The following is an 18855-nucleotide window of genomic DNA, read 5'->3' as shown; positions in this document are numbered from 1 at the left end:
ATACTACAGTAAACAACACTTACAGCCAGAATTAGCGTAATCAAGTCTCTTTCTCCCATACACAAAGTTAGTGTGCGGACAGCCATTTTAAATTAGATGAATAAATTTGAAAGCGTAATTATTTTTGGCGCTTTGAGCTATTATTCTCAACTATGGAAAAGGGAGGGGGAGATTAGAAAAAGAGAAGGGGTGTGTGATCCCTAGAAGACATGTGCGTACATGTACATATTTTATTTTTCTCCCTCTTTTTCTTCCTCTCTCACTCTCTCTCTCTCCCTGTATTTCTCTCGCTTTCTCTCTCCTTCTCTACCCGCTCTCTCTCCTTCTCTACCCGCTCTCTCTCCTTCTCTACCCGCTCTCTCTCTTCTACCCGCTCTCTCTCCTTCTCTACCCGCTCTCTCTCCTTCTCTACCCGCTCTCTCTCCTTCTCTACCCGCTCTCTCTCCTTCTCTACCCGCTCTCTCTCCTTCTCTACCCGCTCTCTCTCCTTCTCTACCCGCTCTCTCTCCTTCTCTACCCGCTCTCTCTCCTTCTCTACCTGCTCTCTCTAATTAACATACCTTTATTTAGATATCCCTGCATATGGAAGGCCTCCAAACAAAACAAATTCAATTAACCTCATTTGGTTCTCCCCTCAACCTAACCTCTCTCTTCTAACAAACACACACACATACACACAGACACAGACCGACAGACAGACAGACAGACAGACAGACAGACAGACAGACAGACAGACAGACAGACAGACAGACAGACAGACAGACAGACAGACAGACAGACAGACAGACAGACAGACAGACAGACACACAGACACACAGACACACAGACCGTCAGACACACAGACAGACACACAGACAGACACACAGACAGACACACAGACACAGACCGTCAGACAGACAGACAGACAGACAGACAGACAGACAGACAGACAGACAGACAGACAGACAGACAGACAGACAGACAGACAGACAGACAGACAGACAGACAGACAGACAGACAGACAGACAGACAGACAGACAGACAGACAGACAGACGGTCAGACGGTCAGACAGACAGACAGACAGACAGACAGACAGACAGACAGACAGACAGACAGACAGACAGACAGACAGACAGACAGACAGACCGTCAGACAGACAGACAGACAGACAGACAGACAGACAGACAGACAGACAGACAGACAGACAGACAGACAGACAGACAGACAGACAGACAGACAGACAGACAGACAGACAGACAGACAGACAGACAGACAGACAGACAGACAGAGTGATGTAAATAAATAACAACAAAACAAAGTAGCCAAATCACACACAGTTGTAAACATTGAAAGTCCCTAAAAAGCAAGTTCTGTCATCTGCTAGATTTAGTTATGAGGAGATTATCAGACTGCTCCCCCTCCTTAAAATACTGCCCTCCGGATAGTAATCTAATTAAGATTGGAAATATCACCCTCCCTCCCCCATACCCCTTAACCCTTACCCTACATGTCTATGTCTGTGCACTGCAGACAGTCTACATTAAGCCTGTCTGTGTTATCACACACACACACACACACACACACACACACACACACACACACACACACACACACACACACACACACACACACACACACACACACACACACACACACACACACACACACACACACACACACACACACACACACACACACACACACACACACACACACACACACACACACACACACAGAGCGTGATTGAATGATTGAAGCCCATTACTGCGATGAACTGCGTGAATGATATATTTTCACACCATCGTAGTATGTAGAGTATAGACTACCCTTATGGAAAAAACACATGAATTTCACAAGTGAACATGTTAATTGTTAAAAAAACATGTTTTCATGGAATCACATGTTATGTGAAGTTAATGAGACAACATGTAAAGCAACATGTGATAACATGAAACTACACATGAAGTATTCCAAAAATGTGTTTTTTTTCTGTAAAGGTAGACATACACCAACAGCCTCACACATGGCGTTGGTAGCGCCAAATTGAGAGCTGTTTAACTAATTCAGTCAATTCACACTCTCTCCCTCCTGCTCCTGCTCCCCTCTTTTCCTGCTCTACATTCCAGGTCATGTTCTGTGGTTGATTTGTTTGATTCAGTCTCTCTCTCATGTCTGAGAGTGGAGAGGTGGCTTCCACAGGGAGAGGAAGCCTGGCCGCACTGAGACCACACTTCCTTCAGTTGGGAAACAATTACTGTCCCCCTCTCACCTGCCTGCCTCTCTTCTTCCCCTTTTCATCCTCTCCACCACTTTTAGCCCTCTGCTCCGCTCCCCCTCTCTCTCTCTCTCTCTCTCTCTCTCTCTCTCTCTCTCTCTCTCTCTCTCTCTCTCTCTCTCTCTCTCTCTCTCTCTCTCTCTCTCTCTCTCTCTCTCTCTCTCTCTCTCTCTCTCAAACTCTGTCTTTCTTCCTCTGTCTTTCTTCCTGTCTTTCTACCCACAACCCCTCCCCCACCCCCTCTCTCTCTCTCTCTCAAACTCTGTCTTTCTTCCTCTGTCTTTCTTCCTGTCTTTCTACCCCCCCCCCTTCCCCCATCCCTCTCTCTCTCCCCAGTCCTGGGGCACTATTCCCCTCCATTTATTTATATATCAGGAGAAGGAAATGGAGTACCACCCAGGGAGGAAGGGTGAGTGGGGGGTAAAGTGTGTGTTTGATGTGTGTACGTGTGTGTTTCAGTGTACGTGTTTAACCCACTGTCGGGGCAACAATATGGAGGAATGACTGAGTTGTTTGGGAATATGTGTGTGAAGTGTGAAGCGCAACCTCCTTTGTGCTCCCACCGTCCCTCTACACCCAATGAGGAGAGGTGTTGCTATGACAATGGAGAGGAGTATCTAAAGGCAGTAGTCGACAGAGAGACAGGAAGCCATCCGGTGACTGATTGAGGCGCGTAGTTGTTGGCTTGTGGATTCACCCACAAATTCCCTTAAGACACACATATCCACACACTCATCTGATCATTCCATGGTTCTGTGGTCGGACTGTGGTAAAGATGGACAGGTCTGGAGGAGAGAAGATCCTAGAGAGAGGGACTGGTTATAGTAAGGATACTGTAGCACGAAGGGATGCTTACATCAGTTAGCCATTTACCTCTGTGTCTTCCCATTCCAGGCCTTAGACTGATAGGGATCTCTCTGCACACACAGAGCCTTCATAAGACCAGTCTCTGGAAGCCAAAGCCCTACGCCCTCTCACTGGCCCCCAAGTCCACCCCAATGTCCCCCATTGGTGGTATGAGCTGGATCCATTTCTCTGACCCCTGACACTTCCCTCCTGTCTCTAACCTCCTTGTATCTGTGTTATAGGTGTATTTTGAATAACAGTGTAAATAGCTGTCATGCTATCCGTTCTGATGAAGTAACTTGCATAAGTTAAGTACATGTACACACCGGTGATGCCTGTGTAAAAAATACACAATCCCAAGAAATATACTGAACAAAAATATAAATGCAACATGCAACAATTTCAACGATTTTACTGAGTTACAGTTCATATCAGGAAATCAATTGAAGTAAATTAATTAGGCCCTAATCTATGAATTTTACATGACTGGGCAGGGCGTAGCCATGGGTGGGCCCGGGAGTGCATGGGCCCACCCACTTGGGAGCCAGGCCCACCCACTGGGGTGCAAGGCCCAGCCAATCAGAATGAGTTTTTCCCCACTAAAGGGCTTTATTACAGACAGAAATACTCCTCAGTTTCATCAGCTGTCCAGGTGGCTGGTCTCAGATGATGCTACAGGTGAATTAGAATTTTTTAATTAACCTTTATTTAACTAACCTTTATTTAAGTCAGTTAAGAACAAATTCTTATTTACAATGACGGCCTATCTCAGCCAAACCCTAACACGGACGATGCTGGGCCAATTGTGCACCACTCTATGGGACTCCCAAGCACGGTTGGTTGTGATACAGTCTGGAATCAAACCAGGATCTTTTGTGACGCCTCTAGCACTGAGATACAGTACCTTAGACCGCTGTGCTACTCGGGAACCCCCAAAAAGAAGCCTGATGTGGAGGTCCTGGGCTGGTGTGGTTACACGTGGTCTGCGGTTGTTAGGCTGGTTGGACGTACTGTCAAATTCTCTAAAACAACGTTGGACACGGCTTATGGTAGAGGAATTAACATTAAATGATTAATTAATGGTGGACATTCCTGCAGTCAGCATGCCAATTTACATGCTCCCTCAAAATGTGAGACATCTGTGACATTGTGTTGTGTGACAAAACTCCACATTTTAGATTAGCCTTTTATTGTCCCCAGGACAAGGTGCACCTGTGTAATGATCATGCTGTTTAATCAGCTTCTTAATATGCCACACCTGTCAGGTGGATGGATCACCTTAGCAAAGGAGAAATGCTCACTAACAGGGATGTAAACAAATTTGTGCACAAAATTGGAGAGAAATACATTTTTGTGCGTATGGAACATTTCTGGGATCTTTTATTTCAGCTCATGAAACATGGGACATGTTGCATTCGTATTTTTGTTGAGCATAATTGGAAATAAACAAAAATTGGAAAAGTAAGTGAAGTATTAAAAAAAAAAGTTTTACAAGAGTGAGAGGGAAGCACAGGGAGTTCCATCAGGTGGGCTGATGATTTAGCGTCCTGCACTCCCCAGCCTCTTCCTGTACCTGACCCCTTGCTGATCCCTGGACAACCGCTTTGAGAGAAGTCAAGGGCTTTATTCTGCTGGCGGAGACTGGAAGGAGGTGGGGGGCGGGGTCTGAGCTGTGAGCGCCAGCATTCCTGTGCCATTAGCCTGACTGCTAGTTGTGCTATCGCCTCCATCATCCCGACCGGCACACTGATATAATTGCAGCCTGTGATCTCTGGTGGGCCAAAACGCTCTCATTTTCCTCAAAGACAAGTTTGAAGTTCATCACCCCCCCCGACGCACTTTTGTCACCCTTCAACCACCACTCCACTCCATCCCACCCCCTCCCCTCACTTGCTATTCTTCCCTCTTATTCAAATGTTTAAAAGCACACACTAAATCTCTCTACACTTCCCTCATCTCTCTCCATTTATATCGTAGCTTTCCCCTCTTCTCCCTCTGTTTTCCCCCTCCAATGTTACTCCAATATTAAAGTTTCAAGTTTAGTTATTTATCCATTTATGTAATTAGCACATGATACTTTAACTCTTGTTCATCTTGTAATCTCTGTGCTCTTGTTTTGATGGAGCGAACTGTTGAGCGAGCCCTTAACTCGTCTATGACTTTCAAGTATTGTGGTGTCAGCATCATGTTATGGGTATGCTTGTCACCTGCAGGGACTGGGGAGTTTGTCAGGATCAAAATAAATATGAAAGGAGCAAAGCCCAGGTAAAAAGTAGGAGCAAAACCCGCCTCAGTCTTCTGTAAACCTAACTCTGGGATAGAGTTTTATTTTGCAGCAGGACAATTTCACAAATTGTAATGCCAAAGACACACCAGAATGGCTTTCCAAAAGGTTTTGATAGTTCCTGAGTGGTCCAGTCTCAGTCCTGACTTAAATATTTTTGAAAATCAGAGGTAAGGTTTGAATATTGCCTTCCATCAATGATTCCCAACCAAATTTACTGAGCTTGAGCAATTTTGACAAAAACAATGGATGTTACCTTAAGAATTGTGTAAAGTTGGTAGAATATTTTGTGTGGGAAATGTTCTATAATTTTAATTCACTTTGAAGGTGTGGAGCAGGTAATGTAGATAAGTAGAATGAAACCCACAACACCCTCTCCTTTGCCAAGTTGGCCCCCTGGCACCCCGCTGGCACCAGCCAGTTAGATGCTGGGATGGGGAATGTGGTCTGAAATGTAATATTGATAAATCAGATACTGATAAGTCAGTGATGATGACTCTGCAGTGTTCTCTGAGAGAGAAAGAGAGCGAGAGATGCCTTATCTGTGCTTGATTTACTGTCGAGCTCCTCACTCTGAGCTTGTCTGACACGTCTTCTTCACATGGGACATGGTGCGTGTGGACACTTGTACTTGCTGGTGCCTGCACGTTTCTGTGTGTTGTGTGTGGTTCTACGTGTGTAGGAATGGTAAACGTGGCTATCTAACAACTATTGGAACTTGCTGTAAACACACTGTTGTGCCGGGAGAAACAAAACAAATGTAATTCCTGTGTTTCTCATAAACTTCCGCTTTAGGCAGCAGTGGCCATCCATAATTAAAGGTTCAGTGGTGTGAACGGCCAGTAACATGAATAAAAAAACTCCATCAACGTATTGGTAATGCAAGCAGTTACCAGGGTCAAGTGTGTGCACTCGAGCTGAGTGAGAGACAGTTACACTGTGTGTGTGTGTGTTTGTGTGTGAATTTGCATGTGGTTTGCGTGGGTCTGGTCCTGTCCTCGTTTCTACAGATCCTTATTTCACCTGCAGGTCAGGTCTGCTCCTTATCACTCCCCTGTTCTGATTGGCTCTTATCATCCCTCTGAGCTCTGATTGGCCCTTATCTGCTAGCCTTGCTCTGATTGGGGGTCATAAAGCAGCGCTGTAATGGACCATGAATGTCCAGATAACACACTGATACCAGGGTTCGACCCAAACACAACCACACTGATACCAGGGTTCGACCCAAACACAACCACACTGATACCAGGGTTCGACCCAAACACAACCACACTGATACCAGGGTTCGACCCAAACACAACCACACTGATACCAGGGTTCGACCCAAACACAACCACACTGATACCAGGGTTCGACCCAAACACAACCACACTGATACCAGGGTTAGACCCAAACACAACCACACTGATACCAGGGTTCGACCCAAACACAACCACACTGATACCAGGGTTCGACCCAAACACAACCACACTGATACCAGGGTTCGACCCAAACACAACCACACTGATACCAGGGTTAGACCCAAACACAACCACACTGATACCAGTGTTCGACCCAAACACAACCACACTGATACCAGGGTTCGACCCAAACACAACCACACTGATACCAGGGTTAGACCCAAACACAACCACACTGATACCAGGGTTCGACCCAAACACAACCACACTGATACCAGGGTTCGACCCAAACACAACCACACTGATACCAGGGTTAGACCCAAACACAACCACACTGATACCAGGGTTCGACCCAAACACAACCACACTGATACCAGGGTTAGACCCAAACACAACCACACTGATACCAGGGTTCGACCCAAACACAACCACACTGATACCAGGGTTCGACCCAAACACAACCACACTGATACCAGGGTTCGACCCAAACACAACCACACTGATACCAGGGTTCGACCCAAACACAACCACACTGATACCAGGGTTCGACCCAAACACAACCACACTGATACCAGGGTTCGACCCAAACACAACCACACTGATACCAGTTGAAAAATATAGGAAAAGTTACTTTTCTCAACGACATCGGTGTTCAGGTTTTACCCACCTTTTGTTTTTTACCACTGATCCTCCTCTTCCCACTCTGAGCCCAATCGTCCTTTTCTTCCCCTCTCCTCCCACACAAGGGGAGGTGGTGGTGATAAAATGGCCATACAGTGTATCTTATACTCTGTGCTGTCACAGTCAGTCATGTCTCTGTTCATCCTCACTGGAATATTTGACATAATGTTCCTTTACTTTACACAACCTTTCCTCCTTGAGCTTGTTGTGGTATACGTCATTCCTCAGAGGGGCAGTAGTGATCTACAGTGCCGGACATTGTGTTGGTGAGAGAGAGTTTTATTAAGGATGAGTGTGTTGTAAAGCTGGTAGGGCGGTGGAGACACAGACAAAGGGATTTAGTAGATTTAGAACAGGGGAACGGCCATTTTAACTCCTATCCTCCACTGAACAAAGAAAAAAAGGGGGGGTGTGTCACAAGTAATGGGAGAAAGTATCTGTTATCTCTCTCTCTCTTTCTTTCTCAATCTCATTCTTTTTTCTCTTGTTGCCATGCTCCACTCGCAAAGGCCCTTAGATGTATCCCAGCAGGTTTCCTGTGATGTTATCATACCCTTTTATCACTATTCCTCTCTCTCACCCTCCTCTCTCTACTATCCTCCCTCTCTCTCACCCTCCTTCCCTCTCTCTCTCTCTCTCTCTCTCTCTCTCTCTCTCTCTCTCTCTCTCTCTCTCTCTCTCTCTCTCTCTCTCTCTCTCTCTCTCTCTCTCTCTCTCTCTCATCCTCCCTCTCTCTCACCCTCCTTCTCTCTCTCCTATCCTCCCTCTCTCTCACCCTCCTTCTCTCTCTTCCATCCTCCCTCTCTCTCACCCTCCTTCTCTCTCTCCTATCCTCCCTCTCTCTCACCCTCCTCTCTCTCCTATCCTCCCTCTCTCTCACCCTCCTTCTCTCTCTCCTATCCTCCCTCTCTCTCACCCTCCTTCTCTCTCTCCTATCCTCCCTCTCTCTCACCCTCCTCTCTCTCCTATCCTCCCTCTCTCTCACCCTCCTTCTCTCTCTCCTATCCTCCCTCTCTCTCACCCTCCTCTCTCTCTTATCCTCCCTCTCTCTCCTATCCTCCCTCTCTCTCACCCTCCTTCTCTCTCTTCCATCCTCCCTCTCTCTCACCCTCCTTCTCTCTCTCCTATCCTCCCTCTCTCTCACCCTCCTCTCTCTCCTATCCTCCCTCTTATGCACCCTCCTTCTCTCTCTTCCATCCTCCCTCTCTCTCACCCTCCTTCTCTCTCATATCCTCCCTCTCTCTCACCCTCCTCCTCTCTTTCCTATCCTCCATCTCTCTCACCCTCCTTCTCTCTCACCTATCCTCCCTCTCTCTCACCCTCCTCCCTCTCCTATCCTCCCCTCTCTCACACCCTCCTTTTCTCTCTCTCCTATCCTCCCTCTCTCTCACCCTCATTCTCTCTCTCCTATCCTCCCTTTTTCTCACCCTCCTTCTCTCTCTCATATCCTCCCTATCTCTCACCCTCCTCTCTCTCCTATCTTCCCCCTTATGCACCCTCCTTCTCTCTCTCCTATCCTCCCTCTTATGCACCCTTCTCCTCTCTCTCCTATCTTCCCTCTTATGCACCCTCCTTCTCTCTCTTCCATCCTCCCTCTCTCTCACCCTCCTTCTCTCTCTCCTATCCTCCCTCTCTCTCACCCTCCTTCTCTCTCTCCTATCCTCCCTCTCTCTCACCCTCCTTCTCTCTCTCCTATCCTCCCTCTCTCTCACCCTCCTTCTCTCTCTCCTATCCTCCCTCTCTCTCACCCTCCTCTCTCTCTTATCCTCCCTCTCTCTCCTATCATCCCTCTTATGCACCCTCCTTCTCTCTCTTCCATCCTCCCTCTCTCTCACCCTCCTTCTCTCTCATATCCTCCCTCTCTCTCACCCTCCTTCTCTCTTTCCTATCCTCCATCTCTCACACCCTCCTTTTCTCTCTCTCCTATCCTCCCTCTCTCTCACCCTCATTCTCTCTCCTCTATCCTCCCTTTTTCTCACCCTCCTTCTCTCTCTCATATCCTCCCTATCTCTCACCCTCCTCTCTCTCCTATCTTCCCCCTTATGGACCCTCCTTCTCTCTCTCCTATCCTCCCTCTTATGCACCCTTCTCCTCTCTCTCCTATCTTCCCTCTTATGCACCCTCCTTCTCTCTCTTCAACCCTTCTCTCTCTCCTATCCTCCCTCTCTCTCACCCTCCTTCTCTCTCTCCTATCCTCCCTCTCTCTCACCCTCCTTCTCTCTCTCCTATCCTCCCTCTCTCTCACCCTCCTCTCTCTCTTATCCTCCCTCTCTCTCCTATCATCCCTCTTATGCACCCTCCTTCTCTCTCCTATCCTCCCTCTTATGCACCCTCCTTCTCTCTCTTCCATCCTCCCTCTCTCTCACCCTCCTTCTCTCTCATATCCCCCCTCTCTCTCACCCTCCTTCTCTCTTTCCTATCCTCCATCTCTCTCACCCTCCTTCTCTCTCACCTATCCTCCCTCTCTCTCACCCTCCTCCCTCTCCTATCCTCCCCCTCTCTCACACCCTCCTTTTCTCTCTCTCCTATCCTCCCTCTCTCTCACCCTCATTCTCTCTCTCTCTCTCTCTCTCTCTCTCTCTCTCTCTCTCTCTCTCTCTCTCTCTCTCTCTCTCTCTCTCTCTCTCTCTCTCTCTCTCTCTCTCTCCCTCTCTCTCCTCCCTCCTCTCACCCTCTCTCTCTCCTCCCTCTCTCTCACCCTCCTTCTCTCTCTCCTATCCTCCCTCTCTCTCACCCTCCTTCTCTCTCTCCTATCCTCCCTCTCTCACCCTCCTCTCTCTCTTATCCTCCCTCTCTCTCCTATCATCCCTCTTATGCACCCTCCTTCTCTCTCCTATCCTCCCTCTTATGCACCCTCCTTCTCTCTCTTCCATCCTCCCTCTCTCTCACCCTCCTTCTCTCTCATATCCCCTCTCTCTCACCCTCCTTCTCTCTTTCCTATCCTCCATCTCTCTCACCCTCCTTCTCTCTCACCTATCCTCCCTCTCTCTCACCCTCCTCCCTCTCCTATCCTCCCCTCTCTCACACCCTCCTTTTCTCTCTCTCCTATCCTCCCTCTCTCTCACCCTCATTCTCTCTCTCTCTCTCTCCTCTCTCTCTCTCTCTCTCTCTCTCTCTCTCTCTCTCTCTCTCCTCTCCTCTCTCTCTCTCTCTCACCCTCTCTCTCTCTCTCTCCTATCCTCCCTCTCTCTCACCCTCCTTCTCTCTCTCCTATCCTCCCTCTCTCTCACCCTCCTTCTCTCTCTTCCATCCTCCCTCTCTCTCACCCTCCTTCTCTCTCTCCTATCCTCCCTCTCTCTCACCCTCCTCTCTCTCCTATCCTCCCTCTCTCTCACCCTCCTTCTCTCTCTCCTATCCTCCCTCTCTCTCACCCTCCTTCTCTCTCTCCTATCCTCCCTCTCTCTCACCCTCCTCTCTCTCCTATCCTCCCTCTCTCTCACCCTCCTTCTCTCTCTCCTATCCTCCCTCTCTCTCACCCTCCTCTCTCTCTTATCCTCCCTCTCTCTCCTATCCTCCCTCTCTCTCACCCTCCTTCTCTCTCTTCCATCCTCCCTCTCTCTCACCCTCCTTCTCTCTCTCCTATCCTCCCTCTCTCTCACCCTCCTCTCTCTCCTATCCTCCCTCTTATGCACCCTCCTTCTCTCTCTTCCATCCTCCCTCTCTCTCACCCTCCTTCTCTCTCATATCCTCCCTCTCTCTCACCCTCCTCCTCTCTTTCCTATCCTCCATCTCTCTCACCCTCCTTCTCTCTCACCTATCCTCCCTCTCTCTCACCCTCCTCCCTCTCCTATCCTCCCCTCTCTCACACCCTCCTTTTCTCTCTCTCTCCTATCCTCCCTCTCTCTCACCCTCATTCTCTCTCTCCTATCCTCCCTTTTTCTCACCCTCCTTCTCTCTCTCATATCCTCCCTATCTCTCACCCTCCTCTCTCTCCTATCTTCCCCCTTATGCACCCTCCTTCTCTCTCTCCCTATCCTCCCTCTTATGCACCCTTCTCCTCTCTCTCCTATCTTCCCTCTTATGCACCCTCCTTCTCTCTCTTCCATCCTCCCTCTCTCTCACCCTCCTTCTCTCTCTCCTATCCTCCCTCTCTCTCACCCTCCTTCTCTCTCTCCTATCCTCCCTCTCTCTCACCCTCCTTCTCTCTCTCCTATCCTCCCTCTCTCTCACCCTCCTTCTCTCTCTCCTATCCTCCCTCTCTCTCACCCTCCTCTCTCTCTTATCCTCCCTCTCTCTCCTATCATCCCTCTTATGCACCCTCCTTCTCTCTCTTCCATCCTCCCTCTCTCTCACCCTCCTTCTCTCTCATATCCTCCCTCTCTCACCCTCCTTCTCTCTTTCCTATCCTCCATCTCTCACACCCTCCTTTTCTCTCTCTCCTATCCTCCCTCTCTCTCACCCTCATTCTCTCTCCTCTATCCTCCCTTTTTCTCACCCTCCTTCTCTCTCTCATATCCTCCCTATCTCTCACCCTCCTCTCTATCCTATCTTCCCCCTTATGGACCCTCCTTCTCTCTCTCCTATCCTCCCTCTTATGCACCCTTCTCCTCTCTCTCCTATCTTCCCTCTTATGCACCCTCCTTCTCTCTCTTCAACCCTTCTCTCTCTCCTATCCTCCCTCTCTCTCACCCTCCTTCTCTCTCTCCTATCCTCCCTCTCTCTCACCCTCCTTCTCTCTCTCTCCTATCCTCCCTCTCTCTCACCCTCCTCTCTCTCTTATCCTCCCTCTCTCTCCTATCATCCCTCTTATGCACCCTCCTTCTCTCTCCTATCCTCCCTCTTATGCACCCTCCTTCTCTCTCTTCCATCCTCCCTCTCTCTCACCCTCCTTCTCTCTCATATCCCCCCTCTCTCTCACCCTCCTTCTCTCTTTCCTATCCTCCATCTCTCTCACCCTCCTTCTCTCTCACCTATCCTCCCTCTCTCTCACCCTCCTCCCTCTCCTATCCTCCCCCTCTCTCACACCCTCCTTTTCTCTCTCTCCTATCCTCCCTCTCTCTCACCCTCATTCTCTCTCTCCTATCCTCCATTTTTCTCACCCTCCTTCTCTCTCTCATATCCTCCCTATCTCTCACCCTCCTCTCTCTCCTATCTTCCCCCTTATGCACTCTCCTTCTCTCTCCTATCCTCCCTCTTATGCACCCTTCTCCTCTCTCTCCTATCTTCCCTCTTATGCACCCTCCTTCTCTCTCCTATCCTCCCTCTCTCTCACCCTCATTCTCTCTCTCCTATCCTCCCTTTCTCTCACCCTCCTTCTCTCTCTCATATCCTCCCCCTCTCTCACCCTCCTCTCTCTCCTATCTTCCCTCTTATGCACCCTCCTTCTCTCTCTCCTATCCTCCCTCTCTCTCTTATCCTCCCTCTTATGCACCCTCCTTCTCTCTCTTCTATCCCCCTCTGTCTCCATATTGTGATTCCTAAACTCAGATATAACCCAGCCAATCACACACTAATCACACAGAGTTACCCTGCAGTCCCCATACATCTTTGGCCTCTGTCTCTATTGGCTCTGTGTAATTACATACTAATTACATTATTATAGGCATAACACTCCATGATCCTTAAACCAATCACATTTGTCATGTCACGCAATCAAACAGGTTTTGTCTTCTACATTTTTACAACTGAATAGTGTGTATATTATTTTGTATTCTTGTGTGAATATAAATGTGGTAAAGTGCATTAGGTCTACCCAAACCACTTCATGTGGAAGGTTTTGTGTGCATTATGCTAGAGTCTAATTGTTTGGTCTTCATATCTCAGTGAATGACCTTTGGTTCTTTGGTTCATATCAAACTCTTCCCAATCTCAATTATCAAGACTTGTGAGAGAATGACTCCTGAGGAATTCCCTCTCCACACACAACCTTCAAACAACCTTCAGAGAACATCTGAGACTGAGGCTTTACCTGGGAATGTTTATCTTTAATTGGAATATATGTATAAATTGGCCAGAGGGAGATGTGTGAGTGAGTAGTGAAGTCCTAAAGTCCTGGAGTTTAAATGAGATCTGAGAATAGGAGGGAGGGAGAGGGTCTGTGGTATGGACTAGATAATAGGGAGGGAGAGGGTCTGTGGTATGGACTAGATAATAGGGAGGGAGAGGGTCTGTGGTATGGACTAGATAATAGGGAGGGAGAGGGTCTGTGGTATGGACTAGATAATAGGGAGGGAGAGGGTCTGTGGTATGGACTAGATAATAGGGAGGGAGAGGGTCTGTGGTATGGACTAGATAATAGGGAGAGAGAGGGTCTGTGATATGGACTAGATAATAGGGAGGGAGAGGGTCTGTGGTATGGACTAGATAATAGGGAGGGAGAGGGTCTGTGGTATGGACTAGATAATAGGGAGGGAGAGGGTCTGTGGTATGGACTAGATAATAGGGAGGGAGAGGGTCTGTGGTATGGACTAGATAATAGGGAGGGAGAGGGTCTGTGGTATGGACTAGATAATAGGGAGGGAGAGGGTCTGTGGTATAGACTAGATAATAGGGAGGGAGAGGATCTGTGATATGGACTAGATAATAGGGAGGGAGAGGATCTGTGATATGGACTAGATAATAGGGAGGGAGAGGGTCTGTGATATGGACTAGATAATAGGGAGGGAGAGGGTCTGTGGTATGGACTAGATAATAGGGAGGGAGAGGGTCTGTGATATGGACTAGATAATAGGGAGAGAGAGGGTCTGTGATATGGACTAGATAATAGGGAGGGAGAGGGTCTGTGGTATGGACTAGATAATAGGGAGAGAGAGGGTCTGTGATATGGACTAGATAATAGGGAGGGAGAGGGTCTGTGGTATGGACTAGATAATAGGGAGGGAGAGGGTCTGTGGTATAGACTAGATAATAGGGAGAGAGAGGGTCTGTGATATGGACTAGATAATAGGGAGAGAGAGGGTCTGTGGTATGGACTAGATAATAGGGAGGGAGAGGGTCTGTGGTATGGACTAGATAATAGGGAGGGAGAGGGTCTGTGGTATGGACTAGATAATAGGGAGAGAGAGGGTCTGTGATATGGACTAGATAATAGGGAGGGAGAGGGTCTGTGGTATAGACTAGATAATAGGGAGAGAGGGGGTCTGTGATATGGACTAGATAATAGGGAGAGAGAGGGTCTGTGGTATGGACTAGATAATAGGGAGGGAGAGGGTCTGTGGTATGGACTAGATAATAGGGAGGGAGAGGGTATGTGGTATGGACTAGATAATAGGGAGGGAGAGGGTCTGTGGTATGGACTAGATAATAGGGAGGGAGAGGGTCTGTGGTATGGACTAGATAATAGGGAGAGAGAGGGTCTGTGGTATGGACTAGATAATAGGGAGGGAGAGGGTCTGTGGTATGGACTAGATAATAGGGAGGGAGAGGGTCTGTGGTATGGACTAGATAATAGGGAGAGAGAGGGTCTGTGATATGGACTAGATAATAGGGAGAGAGAGGGTCTGTGGTATGGACTAGATAATAGGGAGAGAGAGGGTCTGTGGTATGGACTAGATAATAGGGAGGGAGAGGGTCTGTGGTATGGACTAGATAATAGGGAGGGAGAGGGTCTGTGATATGGACTAGATAATAGGGAGGGAGAGGGTCTGTGGTATGGACTAGATAATAGGGAGGGAGAGGGTCTGTGGTATGGACTAGATAATAGGGAGGGAGAGGGTCTGTGATATGGACTAGATAATAGGGAGGGAGAGGGTCTGTGGTATGGACTAGATAATAGGGAGGGAGAGGGTCTGTGATATGGACTAGATAATAGGGAGGGAGAGGGTCTGTGGTATGGACTAGATAATAGGGAGGGAGAGGGTCTGTGGTATGGACTAGATAATAGGGAGGGAGAGGGTCTGTGGTATGGACTAGATAATAGGGAGGGAGAGGGTCTGTGGTATGGACTAGATAATAGGGAGGGAGAGGGTCTGTGATATGGACTAGATAATAGGGAGGGAGAGGGTCTGTGGTATGGACTAGATAATAGGGAGGGAGAGGGTCTGTGATATGGACTAGATAATAGGGAGGGAGAGGGTCTGTGGTATGGACTAGATAATAGGGAGGGAGAGGGTCTGTGGTATGGACTAGATAATAGGGAGGGAGAGGGTCTGTGATATGGACTAGATAATCGGGAGGGAGAGGGTCTGTGATATGGACTAGATAATAGGGAGGGAGAGGGTCTGTGGTATGGACTAGATAATAGGGAGAGAGAGGGTCTGTGATATGGACTAGATAATAGGGAGAGAGAGGGTCTGTGATATGGACTAGATAATAGGGAGGGAGAGGGTCTGTGGTATGGACTAGATAATAGGGAGGGAGAGGGTCTGTGGTATGGACTAGATAATAGGGAGGGAGAGGGTCTGTGGTATGGACTAGATAATAGGGAGGGAGAGGGTCTGTGATATGGACTAGATAATAGGGAGGGAGAGGGTCTGTGGTATGGACTAGATAATAGGGAGGGAGAGGGTCTGTGATATGGACTAGATAATAGGGAGGGAGAGGGTCTGTGGTATGGACTAGATAATAGGGAGGGAGAGGGTCTGTGATATGGACTAGATAATAGGGAGGAGAGGGTCTGTGATATGGACTAGATAATAGGGAGGGAGAGGGTCTGTGGTATGGACTAGATAATAGGGAGGGAGAGGGTCTGTGATATGGACTAGATAATAGGGAGGGAGAGGGTCTGTGGTATGGACTAGATAATAGGGAGGAGAGGGTCTGTGGTATGGACTAGATAATAGGGAGGGAGAGGGTCTGTGGTATGGACTAGATAATAGGGAGGGAGAGGGTCTGTGATATGGACTAGATAATAGGGAGGGAGAGGGTCTGTGATATGGACTAGATAATAGGGAGGGAGAGGGTCTGTGGTATGGACTAGATAATAGGGAGGGAGAGGGTCTGTGGTATGGACTAGATAATAGGGAGGGAGAGGGTCTGTGATATGGACTAGATAATAGGGAGGGAGAGGGTCTGTGATATGGACTAGATAATAGGGAGGGAGAGGGTCTGTGGTATGGACTAGATAATAGGGAGGGAGAGGGTCTGTGGTATGGACTAGATAATAGGGAGGGAGAGGGTCTGTGGTATGGACTAGATAATAGGGAGGGAGAGGGTCTGTGATATGGACTAGATAATAGGGAGGGAGAGGGTCTGTGGTATGGACTAGATAATAGGGAGGGAGAGGGTCTGTGATATGGACTAGATAATAGGGAGGGAGAGGGTCTGTGATATGGACTAGATAATAGGGAGGGAGAGGGTCTGTGATATGGACTAGATAATAGGGAGGGAGAGGGTCTGTGGTATGGACTAGATAATAGGGAGGGAGAGGGTCTGTGGTATGGACTAGATAATAGGGAGGGAGAGGGTCTGTGGTATGGACTAGATAATAGGGAGGGAGAGGGTCTGTGATATGGACTAGATAATAGGGAGGGAGAGGGTCTGTGATATGGACTAGATAATAGGGAGGGAGAGGGTCTGTGATATGGACTAGATAATAGGGAGGGAGAGGGTCTGTGATATGGACTAGATAATAGGGAGGGAGAGGGTCTGTGGTATGGACTAGATAATAGGGAGGGAGAGGGTCTGTGATATGGACTAGATAATAGGGAGGGAGAGGGTCTGTGGTATGGACTAGATAATAGGGAGAGAGAGGGTCTGTGATATGGACTAGATAATAGGGAGGGAGAGGGTCTGTGGTATGGACTAGATAATAGGGAGGGAGAGGGTCTGTGGTATGGACTAGATAATAGGGAGGGAGAGGGTCTGTGATATGGACTAGATAATAGGGAGGGAGAGGGTCTGTGGTATGGACTAGATAATAGGGAGAGAGAGGGTCTGTGATATGGACTAGATAATAGGGAGGGAGAGGGTCTGTGGTATGGACTAGATAATAGGGAGGGAGAGGGTCTGTGGTATGGACTAGATAATAGGGAGGGAGAGGGTCTGTGATATGGACTAGATAATAGGGAGGAGAGGGTCTGTGGTATGGACTAGATAATAGGGAGAGAGAGGGTCTGTGGTATGGACTAGATAATAGGGAGGGAGAGGGTCTGTGGTATGGACTAGATAATAGGGAGGGAGAGGGTCTGTGATATGGACTAGATAATAGGGAGGGAGAGGGTCTGTGATATGGACTAGATAATAGGGAGGGAGAGGGTCTGTGGTATGGACTAGATAATAGGGAGGGAGAGGGTCTGTGGTATGGACTAGATAATAGGGAGGGAGAGGGTCTGTGATATGGACTAGATAATAGGGAGAGAGAGGGTCTGTGGTATGGACTAGATAATAGGGAGGGAGAGGGTCTGTGATATGGACTAGATAATAGGGAGGGAGAGGGTCTGTGGTATGGACTAGATAATAGGGAGGGAGAGGGTCTGTGATATGGACTAGATAATAGGGAGGGAGAGGGTCTGTGATATGGACTAGATAATAGGGAGGGAGAGGGTCTGTGGTATGGACTAGATAATAGGGAGGGAGAGGGTCTGTGGTATGGACTAGATAATAGGGAGGGAGAGGGTCTGTGGTATGGACTAGATAATAGGGAGGGAGAGGGTCTGTGATATGGACTAGATAATAGGGAGGGAGAGGGTCTGTGGTATGGACTAGATAATAGGGAGGGAGAGGGTCTGTGATATGGACTAGATAATAGGGAGGGAGAGGGTCTGTGGTATGGACTAGATAATAGGGAGGGAGAGGGTCTGTGGTATGGACTAGATAATAGGGAGGGAGAGGGTCTGTGGTATGGACTAGATAATAGGGAGGGAGAGGGTCTGTGGTATGGACTAGATAATAGGGAGGGAGAGGGTCTGTGATATGGACTAGATAATAGGGAGGGAGAGGGTCTGTGGTATGGACTAGATAATAGGGAGGGAGAGGGTCTGTGATATGGACTAGATAATAGGGAGGAGAGGGTCTGTGGTATGGACTAGATAATAGGGAGGGAGAGGGTCTGTGGTATGGACTAGATAATAGGGAGGGAGAGGGTCTGTGATATGGACTAGATAATAGGGAGGGAGAGGGTCTGTGGTATGGACTAGATAATAGGGAGGGAGAGGGTCTGTGATATGGACTAGATAATAGGGAGGGAGAGGGTCTGTGGTATGGACTAGATAATAGGGAGAGAGAGGGTCTGTGATATGGACTAGATAATAGGGAGGGAGAGGGTCTGTGATATGGACTAGATAATAGGGAGGGAGAGGGTCTGTGGTATGGACTAGATAATGGGAGGGAGAGGGTCTGTGATATGGACTAGATAATAGGGAGGGAGAGGGTCTGTGATATGGACTAGATAATAGGGAGGGAGAGGGTCTGTGATATGGACTAGATAATAGGGAGAGAGAGGGTCTGTGATATGGACTAGATAATAGGGAGGGAGAGGGTCTGTGATATGGACTAGATAATAGGGAGGGAG

This window comes from Oncorhynchus gorbuscha, linkage group LG03 (genome assembly GCF_021184085.1).
Source record: "Oncorhynchus gorbuscha isolate QuinsamMale2020 ecotype Even-year linkage group LG03, OgorEven_v1.0, whole genome shotgun sequence".
Lineage (NCBI taxonomy): Eukaryota > Metazoa > Chordata > Actinopteri > Salmoniformes > Salmonidae > Oncorhynchus > Oncorhynchus gorbuscha.
This window is presented reverse-complemented; position numbering follows the sequence as displayed.